Raw genomic sequence first — 15,346 nt, 5'->3', positions numbered from 1 at the left:
TCATTTATTTCATGCTTTATGTCCATTATTGGTGTGAATAGGGTCTTAAATAGGTTTAAATAGGTGCTATGCATGTCTGGTAGGGAGTTACTTAGGTGGCTTTCAAAGTTAGGCTGGGTTAGGGTCTGTAAGTACCAGTCCAGGAGGCTGGTGCCCACTATCCGGACAGGACCACTTTCCGGACGTGCCTTTGGCTCTATTACGTCGGATAGAGGAGGAATTACTGTATATATATATATATATATATATATATATATATATATATATATATATATATATATATATATATATATATATATATATATATATATATATACACACACACAGAAAAACCTCAATATAACAGACTTCACTAGACTAATATTTGCTTTTATCAGCCTCAAGGAGCTACCGGACTAAATTCCTATACTGTATATCGGAAGAAAACCGATAAAGCCAGAAGCAGTCCGGACTGCCTGACCACTTCAGGTATGTTCACCTCAATAAGGTAAATAAAAGACATGTTTTTCAGTGTACAGTACAGTATTACTGTATATATTATACCATTTGATTAATGCAGTGAAACTATAACACAGCAGAGTACCGCAATGGTAGTCAAAACAGATTAAAGACAGTTCGTGCAATCTGGACTAATGTCTGATATATCGGAAAAAGTCTGGGTTAGCAGGGGGAAGTCCAGATTTCGCTTTTATCGGAATTTTGCATTTTTCGGACTGGTTTGGGCCCCAATTAGTCCGTTATAGTGAGGTCTTACTGTGTGTGTATGTATATATATGTACAGTATATACAGTATGTAACGGCCATACCACGTTGAGTACACCGCTTCCCATCCGATCAGCGAAGTTAAGCAACGTTGGGTCTGGTTAGTACTTGGATGGGTGACTGCCTGGGAACACCAGATGCTGTTGGCATCCCTACGTGTCAAGTGGGGTTGGTGGAGGATTAGTGCCCCTCCCTGTAAAACAATTAACTCTAAGCCATTGGCCACCCCGTCTGGGATACATGGCGTCTGGCAATGAAATGATGAATATATATATATATACAGACATTACTCATTTTACGATGTTTTGGTTTATGTTATTTCACTACAACGATAATAGAAAAGTTCCACCCCAAAATTCGATTTACAGTACAATAAATTTCCCGCTATAATGATTTTGCCATCGGAAAGCGCCAGGCACATGCAAGGTGACTGTCGCTTGTCTCAGGCCAAATGGAGGCCCCGGCATACAGGCATTGTTATGGTTCAGGTCCCGCCACCCCTTCAAAACACTGTCTTTTCAAGTTGTTCATGTGTGCCCCCGTTATCGTCACCTCTCAGCCAAACATCGTACTACAGTACTGTGGATTTGTGTGCCCAGTGGCAAGGTGAGTGCCAGTGTACGCCCCAGTGCTATGGTTGGTGCAGGTATGGGTCCCAGTGCTAAGGTTGGTGAAGGTATTGGCCGGATTCCCCTCCCCCTAACCTGTTTCTATCTGACTCAGAGGCTGACCACTAGTGCCTGTAAGCACAGGATGTCCTCCAGCCTCCGGGGGGACGACTTTGAGACGACTTGGACCAACACAGGAAGGAATGAAGGTGGGTTGTCATTTATGGTTCAGTCCTGGTTAGGTGACTTTGGGAAGTTGAGAAGTTGAGTTGACGTAGTCCCCCTTTTATAATGGGTTTCAATGTACCGATTTACGATAAAATCGGTATACGATAAGGTATGACCTGACATAACCCCATCGTAAAAGGAGTAATGACTGTATATACTGCACATATCTATCCATCCATCATCCAATCCTATGTTGCTTCATGAGGAGCATAGGAGCCCGGGGCTAGGCAAGTTGGTCCTGGCATTTAACCCCTTTGTGCACCCAAAGTTATCTGTAAGTGTGTGTGACATGGTCAGAGAAAATGCTGCGAGTGCAGGCTGGATTCGTGCACAATGGAAAACATTCCCATGCATTCTATTTGCCCAGAAATTGGATATAATGGTATAAATTGTATACCATCATCTTCCCTGATGTTTATACAGTATGATATGCTAATAAAAACACACAAAATTGATGAGTAAAAGTACAGACAGCTCCCATAGCGCGCGAGCTCAGAGTACGCGAATCGCATAATACGCGAGTGACCAAAAATAATAACCAATAATCCTTGATTGCTCAAATTTAGCCGACAATATGTGAGGCAGAAGCAAGGAGTGGCCCAAAACCGCTATTTAACCTGACTACATGACCCCCCCCTCCCCGCATGATGTACCAATAGTGACTTACAGGCATGTGAGGAAGGTGCTCAAGAGAAGTCTACAGTAAGATCTCGCCAATAACAACTTCAACAATAACGTTTTCTGCAATAACGGTACGGTAGAACAGATACCCAGTTTCTATAATAATATTTCAATTCACTTGAATGACAGTTATTTCGCGAATACCATGTTGTTATACTGCCAATACGTCCATAACAAGATGAGGAATGAAAATAAAAAGCAAGAAGAGATGAAGGAAGTTCCTGAAAATGTGAGCTGTAGTCAGGAGATGGAGGATCCTCCCCTGAATAATGGTTATTTTGTGAATGCCAAGTTGTTATACTGCAAATACATCCATAACAAGATGAGGAATGAAACGGACAAATAAAAGGGGATGAATGAAATTGCCGAAAATGTGAGAAGTAACTAGGAGGAGAGGCAGGATCCTCCCCTCACCACCTCCCCTGACTCGCCCGTCACTGTCCCCTCCTCCTCCACTGCCCCACTTGACTCACCAGCTGCCTCCCCCTCTACCTCCATAGCCCCACCTGAATCACCTGCTTCACCTGACTACCTACAGCACCCATCATAATGACTGTTGCCGCATTCTGAAAGAAATGTAACATTTGACAGGCCGTAAATTTCTTCGTCAAAGCCTGAAATAATACAACACTGGCAACCGTTAAACAAGCGTGGTGCGGCTGGGGCAGCAGCTGGGGCACTCTAAATGTGTTGCCGCGCCTCGGAATCCCTGTTATTCAAGTCCATCAGGCCTGTTGTCTACTGTTATTAAGGTGGCTGACCATATTTCTGTTACTGTAGCTATTTCTGTAGTATACGTCTGAAAAATTTTCCCTTTATTATGTCTCTAAGGGTAAAAAAACATCAAGGTATGAGGGGTTACCGCCAATATGTAATTTTTCCCTTAAAATTATGTATTCACAGCACACAATTTCACAGTAAGCGAGGACCAGGACCGTCCATCCACTGGCGCACTGTGGGAGCTTACTGTACTGTGAAAGTTTTTTTTTTTTTTTTTTTTAAATGCAAGAAACAGGGAACCAAAGGCCAGGTGCTGGCAAAATGTTGCTTTAAAAAAAAAAAAAAAAAAAAAAAAAAAAAAAAAACAGCCAACTTCAAGATACGTTCATTTCGAGATGCCTGGACACACTGCGTTTGAAAGATTGGAAATCATAGGATGTAGGAAATTTAGACAGAGGGAGACAGTTCCAGAGCTGACCTGTTGCATATGTGAAGGACTGGGAGTAACGGTTAACTCTTGCATTAGTGAGCTGGACAGAAAAGAGGTGAGGGTTTGTTGCTAGACAGGCGCTACGCACTCGTCGTAGAGGTGGAGGAGTGCAAGCAGACAGTTCAGAGGAGCAGTGACCATGGAAGTAATGACAGAAAAGAGATAAAGATGCAACAGTGCGATGGAAAGACAGGTTGAAGGGAGCCAGTAAGAGGAGGAGAGTTGATAAGGCGAAAAGCCTTTGACTCCACTCTATTAAGAAGAGCTGTATGTGGGGAGCCTCCCCACCATGAGAGTTGTACTCTAAATGGGCAAATAAAACCCGTGTATAAAGTCAACAACTATGCAGGGGTAAACTAGGTACGGTGTCAGCTTAGCTCACCTAATCTCTTGGAAGCAGATTTTACAAGAGATGTAATATGATCATTCCAAGATAAGTCCCGAGTGAATGAGACCCCACGCATATTCATGGATAATGCAGGATTAAGCTGGATATTATTATACATTAGTGGGTACTCTTGTGGAAGATTGTGTCAGGTTGATAGGTGTAAAAACTGAGTTTTTGATGCATTAAAAACAACAAGATTATTTTTACCCCAGGCAGAGATACGAGCCAAGTCAGGCATTAGGTGTGCCATAGCCTCATCCTTTGTTTGTTGAAGTAACTGCTGAGATGGACGTTGCGGGAACCGAATGGAAAGGTGAAGGGTGGAATCATCAGTATACGAGTGGATAGGATTAGATGTACAGCTTAGAAGGTCATTGATGAATAAAAGGAAGAGAGTTGGTGATAGTACAGAGCCCTGAGGAACACCACTGTTGATAGATCTGGGAGAAGAAGAAGAAGTACCAAAATGCAGTGAGAATACTGTTGCTTAATGGTGAAAATAACTGCCCTACACCCTACTGCAAAATTTTGTTCAGACAATGCAAGAGCTAAGCATATGTATAGATGCAGAATTTCACAAGCTTTCATGTGGTGTTGTCAGAATTCTGATACGACCAAAAGTTTTCGAGTAAATTGCCAAAAATCACATGCCCCCCCCCCAAATCAAAAACTGAGATAATGTTGACTATTTGAGAGTGTTGGCCTTGAAACAGACACCCTCCCTTATGACACACCAGAGACTGAAACACTTCATGCTAAAACATAATTTTTGGTGAATATTTTTGTCCAGAACTGCCTAACTGGCATCCATTCAGACCAACACTGACAAGTGTGTCAAGGTGCGTCATCAGTTCCTCTCCAGCCTAATACTGTTTTGATTTGTTTTGAGTCATCATGCACGAAGGGATTCAGATGAGAGTGGCCAGCCTCAGTCATCCCTGAGTGGAATTACGTAAGCTCAGTCGGTAGAGAGGTGGCCTGCAGTCCTACCGGACACAGGTTCATATCCTGCTGAGGCAGAGAACAGTTTAACGATTTGAATTTAATAAAAGCAGACTTTACTTATCTACCAAAAGACCCGCCGACATGTCGTAAAAATACCCATGCTAATACCATACACCAGTCCTGTATGAGACAGCCCTAGCATGTATGCAATATGGACGGTGGGTATTAGCGCGAAGTGATGACATGTGGAGGTGTATGGTATGTAGGAGGACTACAGGGCCTTGGAAGCAGGCTGTGAAGCTTTTGCCCAGTGTATATATATATATATATATATATATATATGTATATATACAGTGTATATATATATATATATATAAACTCTTCACTAGCTCAATCTGATTGGAACGACGTAATTACCCACTGAACCACCACGTCCCATAATTTGGTTACAACCCGGGATATTAAATGGTTTCCTGGTGTACACGAAACCTTTTGGCTTGTCACTCTGTGTAGAGTCAGCCATAGGCAGAAGGAAGAAGAAAGAATGAAGGAAACACAAAAGAGGGAGTGTAAAGTCACTCATAGGCAGAAGGATGACATATACTGTATATATATATATATTTTATGTGAGGAAGAAGGAACCAAAGGCCATGAGCCCGCAGTAACAGTTCCCCCCAAGAGAAAAACAAAATACAATAGAGAGCCAAATTCAAGATTTGATCATTTTGAGATGCCTGGACACACTGCGTTTGAAAGACTGGAGATCATAGGCAGCAGGAAATACAGACAGAGGGAGACAGTTCCAGAGTTGACCTGTTGCATAAATGAAAGACTGGGAGTAACGGTTAACTATTGCATTAGAGAGTTGGACAGAAAAGGGATGAGAGTTTGCTGCCAGAAAGGTGCTACGCGCCCGTCGTAGAGGTGGAGGAATGCAAGCAGACAGTTCAGAGGAGCAGTGACCATTAAAGTAGCGATAGAAAAAGAGATAAAAATGCAACAGTGCGGCAAAGAGACAGAGGTTGAAGGGAGTCAGTAAGCGGAGGAGAGTTAATGAGACGAAAAGCCTTTGACTCCACCCTATTGAGAAGAGCTGTATGTGGGGAGCCTCCACACACATGAGAGTTGTACTCCACACAGGGGCGGATAAAACCCCTGTATAGAGTCAACAATTGTGCAGGGGTAAAGAAAGAGCGGAGTCAGCTTAGCACACCCAATCTCTTGGAAGCAGATTTTACAAGAGATGTAATATGATCTTTCCACGATAAGTCCTGTGTAAATGAAATCCCAAGCATGATCAAGGATGATGCACGATTAAGCTGAATATTATTAAACATTAGTGGGTATACCTGTGGAAGATTTTGTCAGGTTGACAGGTGTAAGAACTGAGTCATAGATGCATTAAAAACAACCATATTATTTTTACCCCAGTCAGAGATACGAGCCAAGTCAGACATTAGGTGTCCCATAGCCTCATCCCTTGTTTGTTGAAGTAACTGTTGAGATGGGCGTTGCAGGAACCGAATGGAAAGGTGAAGGGTGGAGTCATCAGCATATGAGTGGATAGGGTTAGATGTACAGCTTAGAAGATCATTGATGAATAAAAGGAAGAGAGTTGGTGATAGGACAGAGCCCTGAGGAACACCACTGTTGATAGATCTAGGAGAAGAACGATGGCCGTCTACAACAGCGGCTATAGAACGACCAGAAAGGAAGCTAGCGATGAAGGCACAGATAGAAGGATAGAAACCGTAGGAGGGCAGTTTGGAAATTAAAGATTTATGCCAGACTCGATCAAAAGCCTTGAGATGTCAAGTGCAATGGCAAAGCTTTCGCCAAAGTCCCGAAAGGAGGATGACCAGGAGTCTGAAAGGTAGGTGAGAAGATCGCCAGTGGAGCGTCCCTGACGGAACCCATACTGACGATCGGAAAGAAGGTTGTGATAGGAAAGATGCCTTAAAATTTTTCTATTGAGAATTGACTCGAAAACTTTTGAAATACAGGATGTTAAAGCAATTGGACGATAGCTGGAGGGTTGGGAGTGGTCACCCTTCTTTGGGACTGGCTGAATGAGAGTAAACTTCCAGCAAGAAGGAAAGGTACAATTTGACAGACAAAGGCGAAAGAGTTTGCCTAGGCAGGGTGTAAGCATAGAAGCACAGTTCTTGAGAACAACAGGAGGAACCCCATCAGGCCCATATGCCTTGTTAGTACTGAGGCCAGTGATAGCAGAAAATACATCAACTGAAGAAATTTTAATGTCAGCCATGAGGAAGTCAGAGGGGGGAAGTGATGGAGGAACAGCACCGGAATCGTCTAAGGTGGAATTGGAGGAGAAAGTCTGTGCGAAGAGATCTGCTTTATCAGTTGAAGAAATAGCTACAGAACCATCAGAGTAGAAAAGAGGAGGGAAGGATGATGATGTAAAGTTGTTAGAAAGATTTTTGGCAAGGTGCCACAAGGAGTGGGAAGAATTCGAGTTGGAGAGTTGAGAGCATTTAGTATGGATGAAATTATTTTTAGTAGAGCGAAGAACAGACTTGGCACGATTCCGGGCAGAAACGTAAAGATGATGTGATTCAGGTGTGGCTTGGCTCCGGTACCTTTTGTAGGTCCTCTCCTTGTTGCGGACAGAGGTCAAGTATTTTGGAGCTCTCTCCAAGTGGTCTGGGATACGGGTAGGGTGCTGTACAAGCTGCACACACATGTACCAGCATATATAAATATATTTTATATGCATATATATATATATATATATATATACAGTGTATTTATATACAGTATATATATATACTGTATATATATATATATATATATAAACAGTAAAACCTCCATATAACGGACTTCAATTGACCGGAATTCACTTTCATCGGACTCGTGGAGCTACCGGACTAAATTCCTATACAGTACTTGTCAAAATTATCGAGCGCCTACCGCCGGGCGCGCAATACTTATGGCCAAAAAAGAATCACCCATTTCAGGGGGTAAAAATTGACCCACAAGTTTGCGGCGCTAGCATGACGTCACGGTACCCTGAGGCCTTCTGACGCCTCAGTCGCCCATGGGCTGCCTGAGAGAGAGGAACTTCACCGCATCTCCCTCTCAAATTGCGACATTTTTTACTGAGTGTCCCGCAGTGTTTTGGCCTTCACCACTTTGTTATGGCACCTACCCGTGAACTATCGAGTGAAATCGTATCCCAGATCATTGCTCTAAAGGAGGCAGGCCACCAGAGAAAGGAAATCAGTGAATTGGTTGGTGTGGCACGATCGACACTGCATCACTGGTGTGCGCGGTTTCGGTTGGAAAACAATGGTGAAGTTCCCACAAAGAAACCAAGGTCTGGTAGGCCTGGGAAAACTTCCCCAAGGTCTGTTAATGTTTTAAAACGTGCGGTGAAGTTTAATCCTCGTGTGAGTGCAAGGAAAATAAAGGAGAGCAACACGGAAGTGTTTGGTGAGGTGTCTGTGAGAACAGTGTCTCGCAGGGTCCATGAACTTGGTTACACAAGTCACAGGCCTGTGAGAATGCCTCTTCTCACCAAGAACCAGAGAATTCGTAGGCTTGCCTTTGCTAATAAATATCTAAACTGGGGTGAGGAGCAATGGTTGTCAGTGTTGTGGTCTGATGAGGCAACGTTTAGTGTTACCTGTAACAGAGGAGCACGTATGTATCGACGCAAAGGTAGTGACCCACTTGACCCACGGTACGTAGAAAGCACAGTTAAACATCCTGATTCACTCATGGTATGGGCTTGTTTCTCTGGTCAAGGTTTGGGGAAGCTTGTTGTGCGTCCCAAGAATGTTAGAGTGAATCAGGATGTTTACCTGGAGCTTCTGTGTGATCATTTACCAGACTCATTCGAGCTAACAGGTGCACGAGTGTTTCAGCAGGAAGGTGCACCTGCTCACAAGGCCAAATCGGTCACCAATTGGCTTCGTGACTGTGAGGTATCACTCATGAAAGACTGGCCAGGAAATAGCCCAGACCTCAACCTGATTGAAAACCTCTGGTACCTCGTAAAGAAGAGTCTCCAAGTGAAGGACGTGAGCTCTCTGCCTAAGCTGGAAGCCGCCATTCGTGACTCCTGGGACAAAATACCCCTCCAGCACCTCAGGAGCCTCACCCTTTCACTTCCAAGACGTCTCAGGTCCATGAAGAAACGTAAAGGCTACCCTACGAAGCACTAAAGGTAAATAAAATGCATTATTTATATGTTTTTTCAATGTTGAAAGGTTTGTTTCTTAGGAGGGACGCAGGGCGCTCGATACTTCTGACAAGCACTGTATATCGGATAAAGTCCGATGAAGCCAGAAGCGGTCCAGAGTGTCTGACCACTTCAACTATGTTCACCACAATAAGGTAAATAAAAGAAATGTTTATCAGTGTACAGTACAGAATTATTATACCAATTATACCATTTGATTAATGTAGTGATGTTATAACAGTACAGTACTGCAGTGGTAGTCAAAACAGTTTAAAAACCGTTTATGCGATCCGGACTAATGTCTGATATATCGGAAAAAGTCCGGAATAGCAGGGGGAAGTCCAGATGTCGCTTTTATCGGAATTTTGCATTTTTCAGAATGGTTTGGGCCCCAATTAGTCCGTTATAGTGAGGTCTTACTGTGTATGTATATATATATATATATATTTGTGGTAGGTGGGGGTACTCACCATCCACTCACTTGATGTAGTGCTGCTCTCAGGTGTCTGCCCTTTCCTCTCCTCCATCCATCTTTCCATCCATCCTCTTCTGTCTTTCTTTCTTTCATTCATTCCTCCTTCTTCTGTCTGCGGATGACTTTACACTCTCTCTTGTGTGTTTCTTTCCTTCATTCTTTCCTCTTCCTTCTGCCTGTGGGTGACTCTACACTGAGTGACAAGCCAAATGGTTTCCTGTACACCAGGAAACCATTTACTATGCTGGGTGGTAACCATATAACCAAATTTTGGCTCCTGGTGGTTTAGTGGGTAATAAAGGTGCTCCAGTCGGATTGAGCCGGTGAAGGTTTATATCCAAGGGGTGGTTGGGGTTTACTGCTCCCATAATGCCACTCAGGGATGAGTGAGGGTGGTCATTCTCATCTTAAATGCCAGGACTAACTTTCCTAGCCCCAGGCTCCTACGCTCCTCATGGGGCAACGTAGGATTAGATGATGGATGGATGGATGGATATACATACACACACACACAGGAGTTTCTTAAATTTTGTTTTTTTTGTTTTTTTTTCTAATTCACTACACATCATCAGTGCTAGTGCATTTTAGTTCAAACTTGACCAATCTGAGTGGTGAATGTTTGCTGCACTGGGCAATCATCACTTGTAGGCTGCCAATCTGAAATGATCACAGCGATGTCTGGACTTACCAGGCAGCACTACAGGAGCAAGTAGCTCAGATGAGGGTGTGTTTTTGAGGTGGTCTGTTTTGATGGACTTTTCATGACCATAATATGGCCAGAGTGAACCCTGAAGGTTGTAGACAGAGTGGCATGGGTGGGGGAAAACCTACTTGAATGACCTAAACAATTAACAGAGGAGAAACAAAAACAAAAATGGGAGCACCGAAGTGGGAAGTATGTGAAATATAGTTTGGCAGAGAAAATAAGATTAAAGTAAGATAACAGTGAGTTATAATACTAAAGGATACATGTGGCATCACTTACACAAGACACAAATAAGATGTGCTTGAGTGAATAGGGGATTGACAATCGTCATCACTTCCTGGGACTATCAAATGCAGCAAGAGTGGTTTCCAAGTGTGTGTAACTATCTGAACATCTATTCTTCTGTTTTAGTGGTCTCCTTGTATTCTCAGGAGCTCCAGTTAGCTTATTAATTTTTACGTACATCAAGCATGGCATGAAAATCTTTGAAATTTAACAAAAAACTAAATGGAATACCCGAGAGTACAATAAGCACACTATAACTGAAGAAAAAATGTTCAAATATTTACACATGCATGGAATCCACTCTTGTTGCATATCAAAGTCACTTCAAGTGATGAGTGTCAATCCACCATCTGACCATGCATATACAGTAATTTCTGTGTCTCATTTAACTGCTATCTTATTTATCCTGCAGTATTTTGGTTTTCTGTTATCTCACTTTACCTGTTTTTTGTTAGCTGGCAGTTTGATTTTCTTAATACAGCAAAAAATATCCAAAAAAGGGTGAAATAAGGCAAAAATCAGACAGACCTGAAAGTCCACCAGATCCAAGTGAATTTTCACCAAAAGAAGTTCAGTTTAAATTTCTATCTATCTATTGCTAGATGCCTTAATCCCATAAGGGATGGCCACAAACAAATCACCTCCATGTCGCCCTATCCCCAGCCATTTCACTGCCCTGCTCCCAGTTCACACACCCCCTCTCTCATATACCTCTCCACTCCATCCCTCCATCTCATCCTTGGCCTCCCCCTCCCTCTCCCCCCTCCACCTCACTCACATACACTCTCCTCATCAGTCTCTCACTCTCCATCCTCTACACATGGCCAAACCACCTCCATGTGTTTCTCCTAATGCTTCCTATCACATCTACATCCACATCACAATGCTCCTTTATATCCTCATTTGTCAGTCTGTCTCTCCATGTGACTCCACAGGCTCCTCTTAAATAACTCATTTTCACTGCTCTCACTCTTGTGTCCCTCCAACAAGGTCCATACGGTAGAGTTGGTATCACAATACGGTCATGAAGCAACTTTTTCATTTCCATGCTCACTTCCCTGTTTCTTATCACTGCTTTCAAGGAACCAGCAACCTTCTTCCATATTGTATCCTTTCTAGCACGTCACCCTCTAAACTTCCATCCTTACTCATCACACTACCCAAGTATGTAAATGCACTCTCATTATCCATTTCCTCCTCATCCAACCTCACTGTACTGTCAGGTTTAAATTTGAACTGGTTAAATTTTGCAGGGGAAAAAAAAAAAAAAAAAAAAAAAAAAAAAAAAAGTACATATATATTTTAAGAGACTGAAGCTTTTACAGCTTTTGGGTCTGATCCCAGGCCTACCATGCCAGACCTAGTTATATATTTGTGTTGGGTGAAATGGCCTACCTACCCCATCCTTTAGTGAGAGAAGTGATCAGGATAATGATGATAATGATAACTATGAATTACAGAAAAATGGAGCCCAATTTGCTAAAGTTCTGGAGGCAGTGTTCGGCTAACACAAGCTAACTGGCAGTATGGTTAATAAACTATTATAAGTATGTCCTCTCTTAGTATGTATCTGGCAAAATATAAAATGAACTACAGTAAAACCTCAATACAACGGACTTCAATGGACCGGAATTTTCTTTTATCGGACTTGAGGAGCTACTGGATTAAAGTCCTATATATCAGAAAAAGTCCGATAAAGCCAGAAGCAGTCCGGACTGCCTGACCTCCTCAGCTATGTTCACCACAATAAGGTAAATAAAAGACATGTTTATCAGTGTACAGTAGTGTATTATTATATATATTATACCATTTGATTAATGTAGTGAAGTTATAACACAGCACTGTACCGCAATGGTAGTCAAAACTGTTTAAAAACCATTCATACAATCCGGACTAATGTCTGATATATCAGAAAAAGTCCAGATTAGCAGGGGGAAGTCCAGATGTCGCTTTTATCGGAATTTCGCATTTTTCGGAATGGTTTGGGTCCCAATTAGTCCGTTATAGTGAGGTCTTACTGTTTTTACAAAGACTACTGCTACTATAGCATCTTCACTGCTGTAATATTCACCACTTCATTAAGAGGTTTTCTAAGATCTTAACAAAATTATCAGGTGGTACCAAGAATACAATAGACATTACTTTACTGTACTGAATGGGTTAACATTTACCTGAACATGGGGGATAAAAATCAAAGTACCATACTCATAAAACTTTACCTGGACGTGCTTTGATTTGTCCCCAAAATTCAAAATATTACATGTATCTAGGCCATCTGATAAGCTTTGTAAGGCACTGTTTTTGGTTAATCTAGGCAAATAACTATAAATAACATATTATTTGGGCAATCTTATTGTCAAACAGTTATTGTAACCCTCATTATTAAAATAATTTAAATGTGTTGTTAATAATGAATGCACTTGGACAACTAATCAGCTGCCAGCCTTCAAAGGCTTAACGCTCATCTCTTCAAAAATGGGATTAAATAAGATATAAGGTCTATTTGCAAGCAAATGAACTTGATTTTAAATTATGCTCTTACCTATTTACATTCTCACTACTAATACAATACAACAAAAGAAAAGTTAAAATGAAAAAAAAAACACAACTTTATGTTGGAGCAAAGATTAAAGATTTTCACAGCACCACACTGTTTTTCCTTGCACCATTCCATTATCTTATTTCTGGACAAGTCAGTCTCATACCTGCGACTACACCTTTCTATGTCTGTATCTGCCTGTATGAGGTTCAATGGAGTAAACCTCTTCCTTACAGGAGACAATGCTGATCAAATACAAAATCACAAAGGGGTGTCTGAGGCATAAGCAGAACCTGTGAAGGCAGGTGTGGTAATGGCCATGCCTGTGTTTGTCAGAGCCTGTATACAGGTATACCTCAATATACGATACCCCTAAATGCAATATCCCGGCTTAACGATGGGGGTAGAAATACCACCATACCACGCCTAACAATGGCCAAACCACAGTTTAATGATGGGTTTTGATTTTTTTTACCAATTTTGATATTTTAACTAAAACTGTGTGTGTAGGTTGATTTATAAACTGTTTTTAGTCTTAGATTAATGTGTTTTAGCCATAGTTGGTGTGAACATTGTCATTCTGGGGTACAGTTGACTAAGTTTGATTTTTTCCTGACATATTTGATGATTTTCAGATTTTATTTGCTGGTTTTGGCGAGTTATTTCCAGGTGTTAGGCTTAGGTTAGTTTCTTTTACAGCTGTTAGGCCATTTAGATTGGCTTTAAACTTGTTTTTGGGCTCATTGGGTGGGTTTTGGACTTGGTTGAGGGGGAAACCCAACAATGAAAAATACATCCCATTACTTTACAGTACATACTGAATCTACCCCATTATACGACACCCCGCCTAACGATGGGTTTTTACCTAACCAACTGCATCGTTAAACCGGGGCATTACTGTATGTCACTGGTATGAACCAACATGGTGAGAACACATGCTAACACATGAAAAGATATACTACCAATGCACACTTAACATGTCTGTCATGACTCTGGGTTTGAACTCCAGAATAATGGTACAGGCACTCTAAGCTTAAAATCTGGTAACCATTCAGCCACAGCACCAATATACAGTGATGCACTTGAGTTCCTCCACTTCATCTTAATTTTATTATTTATCAACATGATCAAGTTCCACTTCATACAATTTCCTGCACCTCATCTATCTACCTATCTATCTACTGCATGACAAAGCATCCTGTAAAGGATGGTCTTTCCCTAAAAAACTTTCTGATATGTCTGTTTTCATTCAGTGGCTACTTCTCTTCCAATGACACACTGCAATTGCTCATATACTCTCCCAGTTACACTTTCCTCTGCTCTTGGTCTTCCACTGTCTCCTTCAAATGACCCAAATCATACACTCTCTAAATCAGCCCTCCACTCTTCATTGCTCCATGTGTCCAAACTGACTCAAGGTACAGTATTTCTCATTATTTTCATCACTGCACCAATGCCTACACCACATTTTTCATGATTCCTTACATCTGTTCATGCTGCATGTAACTTTCCACAGAACTCCAAAGGTGTGTCTGATTTTGTTCTCACAGCTCCCCACCCATCCATTCATCCAACATCCAATCTTGTGACACTCCAAAAGGAGCATAGGGGCCTGGGGACAGAATGATAGCTCCAGACACACAAGGCAAGGAGACCAGCCACTTATCCCTGAGCACTATTATGTGACTGATAAGCCCCACCTACCCTGAAGACAGAACCTTTATGTGGCATATCTAGTTGTAGTACTTTCTTCCATTCATGATTAATATTGCTCAAACATGGTCCACACTACACAACTGTATGTTTGTGCTACAACTATTATACTCCCATCCAATCCTTTCTTTACTCCTAGACTACTCATCCCCTTCCATCCCCTAAACCTACATTGCTTAAATACTCATACATTTACAGTACCCTAGCGTCCAACACGCGTTAGTCCAGCACGATTCGCGTCCAGCACGGAGAGCAAATAATTAGTATTATTTAATAAGATTTAATTACTGCAACACGAGTGTGTTAGCATAACACGCACCGAGCTCCGAGAAGTGGGCGAAATCCGCAGAGTTCACCTCTTGCATGATCACCCCCGGTCCAACACGGTCATACTAGACATTCCCATGATGATGATAGATAATTAGTATTATTTAATAAGATTTAATTACATGCCACGTTGAGTACACCGCTTCCCGTTCGATCAGCGAAGTTAAGCAACGTTGGGTCTGGTTAGTACTTGGATGGGTGACCGCCTGGGAACACCAGATGCTGTTGGCATCCCTACGTCAAGTGGGGTTGGTGGAGGATTAGTGCCCCTC

General features: G+C 42.0%; 1 protein-coding gene, 1 non-coding gene and 1 pseudogene across 12 annotated transcripts in view; 2 read left to right on the top strand and 1 right to left on the bottom strand.

Moving 5' to 3' along the window:
* The window catches only part of slo (calcium-activated potassium channel slo), a 743,408-nt gene that overhangs the window by 407,078 nt on the left and 320,984 nt on the right, over positions 1-15,346 (bottom strand). The gene's annotated exons all lie outside the window — the stretch shown is intronic.
* On the top strand, positions 793-911 carry LOC145417683 (5S ribosomal RNA). The gene has a single exon (XR_013900547.1). It is a non-coding gene; the product is annotated as a 5S ribosomal RNA (ribosomal RNA).
* On the top strand, positions 15,187-15,306 carry LOC145417633 (5S ribosomal RNA; annotated as a pseudogene).

This window comes from Coenobita brevimanus, chromosome 110, assembly GCF_032717465.1.
Source record: "Coenobita brevimanus isolate Jiangsu-jjx chromosome 110, ASM3271746v2, whole genome shotgun sequence".
NCBI classification, from domain to species: Eukaryota; Metazoa; Arthropoda; class Malacostraca; order Decapoda; family Coenobitidae; genus Coenobita; species Coenobita brevimanus.
Note: the sequence above shows the minus strand (reverse complement) of the source record. Positions and strands in the feature narration are given on the sequence as shown.